This window comes from Amphibalanus amphitrite, unplaced genomic scaffold (genome assembly GCF_019059575.1).
Source record: "Amphibalanus amphitrite isolate SeventyFive unplaced genomic scaffold, NRLGWU_Aamphi_draft 000556F_arrow, whole genome shotgun sequence".
Lineage (NCBI taxonomy): Eukaryota > Metazoa > Arthropoda > Thecostraca > Balanomorpha > Balanidae > Amphibalanus > Amphibalanus amphitrite.
Window position 1 is genome coordinate 258716 of NW_024882050.1, and position 3735 is coordinate 262450.

Here is a 3735-nt window from a genome sequence, read left to right on the forward strand (position 1 = left end):
TCTTCATATTGACGCAATCAACGTCACGTAAATATAGAATGTATATTCTTCGCAAGTAGCATATCAATACATTTATCACAAATCTAATGCAGTCACATAAACACATTTTGACACGCACGCTCACGCACCAGATTCTGATGCGCCAACATTTTGATAGGTGCACATTCGCTCGCAATTCAAGTCACATAACAATTTTTAGCTGCCTTCAACAGTCGGCGGCCGTCCTGCGTCAAGGCATGTCGCATTCCGTCCTGTTTTTCAACAGGTTGTTGGGTAAACACTTACATAGATTCTGCCCGCCCAGTAGTTAAATCGCAAACATGAAATAACTGAATACGAAGAAGAAAAAAAAACGGGCCGATCATGGACAACAAGAACACCGACAGGAACATTTTCATTAAGTTCGCAACCTCGTGGCGAAGTTAATCGAGATCACGACTTATCGTCCTATAGGTTCATGACACACACTTTAGAAGTAGCAGTCGCAGCTGCATCCCGCTTTAGAGGCCGAGGAAATCCATGGCAGGAGGGCAAAAACAAGAACAATATGATTTTGTGACGGCCGGCTTTATCTAAATTACTGAACTCCACTTTTCGTCCCGAACAGTGATTTTTCCTCGGCATGCTATTTTACTCCGAATGAACTCGTGACTCGAGGTTTAGGAATTTCGCGCCGATTGAAGTTCGTCGGAAGCACGGAGGACGTTTCTTTGTCTAGGACGAGTGGTACGCGTGCCTCCATTGCGTGTAGCCCCACTGCGTTTCCAGCTGGCAAATCTCGGTGCTGACGATGTCCTTTAGGTCCACTAAACGTTGATGCACGTAGGTGTCGCACTTATCTGTAAAGAAAAGCCAAATTGTCACAAAAACATTTTCTTCAGTGTCACTGTCATTCACCAGAAGGCTCATATTTAAAACCCCTTAGCCCTAGGTAAAAAGATATTATGAGGAATTTCGGTCCCCACTAGTGAAACTTCACATTCATGCGTGAACAGCCTGATACTAATATTCTTATTTGTTAAACAATAAATACAAACTGATAACTGACACTGACACTACTATGAATCAGCCCAGAAAAAGAGCATACTACCTAGGTACTTGACAAATGGGATACCAATTTCAAAGAAAGTAAGTCAATTCTTCAACGCAGCCTGAATCAATATATGCAGGCTAGAAGCATATGCCTACTATCTGAGGAGTTAACAAGCAGCCGTTTAATGAAGTGGGTTGCAGACTGCAGAGCCACCACAACAATTCTTGAAACTGCACATGAGTGACACATGTTCTGATTCCAGCAGCATGTTGTAATGGCATTGGGTGGTAATGGCATACTAATAAATTTAGTAGGCACTACTTGTTGCATCAATGTTAAATAGGGAAGATCAATACATACTCGGGAAGCTGATGTCAAAGGTAGTTATGAAAGAATCACTTCAAACAAGTTATGAAAATGTTGTGAAAGGGTTCCAAATAATTTACAAAAGGGCAGTGTCGAATGACTCATCACAAAATTATATTAATGCTTGGGTGTTAGAGGGGAAAATTCCTCTCCAAAAAAGGGATGAGGGTGGTATATTCTTGATAAGGTTAGCCCTGCCCCCCAAAAAAAAATTGAAATAAAGAACAGAAGAAGGAAAATTGCACTTTCCTGTACAATGGTAGAATCTGATGCGATCATGCAATTAGATGCTCTTTCATGAGTGGTAAATTGCTATTGAAAGTTGGAGGTGGGAGTGGAAAATTATTTTCATTTGGATGTCTTGTTCCACCCAAATTGACAAATTTTGGGACACTGCGAATGAGTTATGAAAATTTTGCCAAAGGGTTCAACAAGTAAACAAAAGTGTTGTTTGAAATGAGTTATGTAAAGGCTGTGAAAGAGTTATGAAGAATTTGCAAAAGGGTTCCTTCAAAAGAGTTCCGAAAAGGTTCCGAAAGAGTTACAATGAGTTAATGAAGAGATTTTCCGAATGAGATATGAAAAAGTTGTCAGAGGGTCACAAATAATCTATGAGAAATTTGCTTTAAATGAATTATGAAAGGGCTGTGACAGGGTTACAATAAGTTAATGAAAAGCCTCTTTCGAATGAGTCAGGAAAATGTCGCGAAAGGGTTGCAAATAATTTACGAAAGGGTTATTTTGAATGAGCTATGAAAATATTGAACATAGTTAAAAATAAGTTATGAAAGGGTTACTCTGAATAAACTAATAAAAGGCTGAGAAAGGGTAACCATGAGTTTACGAAAGGGCTGTTTCAAATAAGTTATGAAAAGGCTGCGAAAGGGTTACGAAGGGCTTGCGTAAAGGCTTAGTGAAAGGGTTGTGAGTTGTGACCTAACAAGTTGCGAAAAAAATCACAGCAGCTTTAGGAAAAGAATATGAATGGATAAAGAAGTAACAAATTTTGTTGCAACAAGTGAGGAACAATGTCACACTAATGGGGCTATAATTATACTCAGAAATAAAAAGCATCTCAGTCTAGTCCATGAAGACTGAAGAGCAGGCTGCACTTAATTGGTGGCTTACCTCGAAATCACTGGCCGACTCACCCCTTCCACTAGATTGATCGGGCGATTAAACACCTTTTTTCAAATAACGGAAACCCAGGCAATTGCCTAAAACCCAGAAGAAACGTTTGAACCGCTGGAAATGCCGAGAAATTGGCGGCAATATACATTATACAGGGAGGGTACACTGCGCAACAAATGTCTCATAAGCGCATGGAACGTATGCAGTTTCCAAAGCTCTTGATAATATCAAGAACATGTTTTTTTTTCTTCTAATCCCCATCTGGCCAAATGTCCGCCTTTACAGGGGGCCTGCACCCTAACGTGCGCGTGGCACGTGCGATTCCATTTTCCCCATGTTAAGTCAACGGGGTTTTGGACACTTTTTGCGCGATCGCGAATAGCGGGAAAACGAGCCAAGGAAGAGGCGGTTTTCTTCCCAGCATTTTATGGCAAACACGTTTGGGTACACGCCTGTTTGCGCTGTATACCCCTCAGAATCTCGGAACGTGTCTTTGCACGAGGTCAAAGTTGGAATTTTGCTGTGTCCCATGTTAAGTCAATGGACGGCGATGTCGAGACTTTGCAGAGACATTTTCATTCGATCTTTAAACAAAATTTTAGAGATAGATTTCGCCCAAACTCTTATATCTTGTAGAGGAAAGAGCATAGTACATGCCGTTATGCTTCGTTAAGCTGGCATAACTCATTTTTTCTTATAAAGTTAATTTGAAAATTAAAATTTTTAACATGGAAAGTCAATGGGAGCGTCTTTATTCCTCTATAACTTTTATCGTTAGTAATATATATAGGTGAAAAGTTAATATAATATACAACTTTTGATGCTCTTTCCACTGATGTATAGAACGTCACTGCACGGTGTGCCGTTTTCAAGAAAAGTTGTAAAAAAGCAGGGCTCGACTGTGACTTGAACCCAACCACATTAGAGTATACGAACAGGTGACGGGGATACCTCCCGTGTGCGGATGCGACACTGATTATTGCTAAATATTAGCAGTAGGCCGACTGTGGGGGCGCCTTGCAAAGCTTCTATCTCCACAACTGCTTAACCGATTCAATCACGGTCTTTTGTGTGGGATAGCTTCTTCCTTTCTCACACGTAGTGTGCTACTCTCGATGCGTATGTTTGACCCCTAATGCACGTGCCACGTGCAAAACGAAGAGGTGTCAGTTCGGTAACAAGTCTAATAACTCTGTAGTTAGTTT

At 40.7% G+C, this 3735-nt stretch overlaps 1 long non-coding RNA gene across 1 annotated transcript; it reads right to left on the reverse strand.

Annotated features, from left to right (window-relative positions):
* Positions 1-346: 346 nt before the first annotated feature.
* LOC122393827 lies at positions 347-2703 on the reverse strand. Its single transcript, XR_006258764.1, has 2 exons — positions 2528-2703; positions 347-839 (listed from the first exon to the last, which is right to left on the reverse strand). It is a non-coding gene; the product is annotated as an uncharacterized LOC122393827 (long non-coding RNA).
* Positions 2704-3735: the final 1032 nt, after the last annotated feature.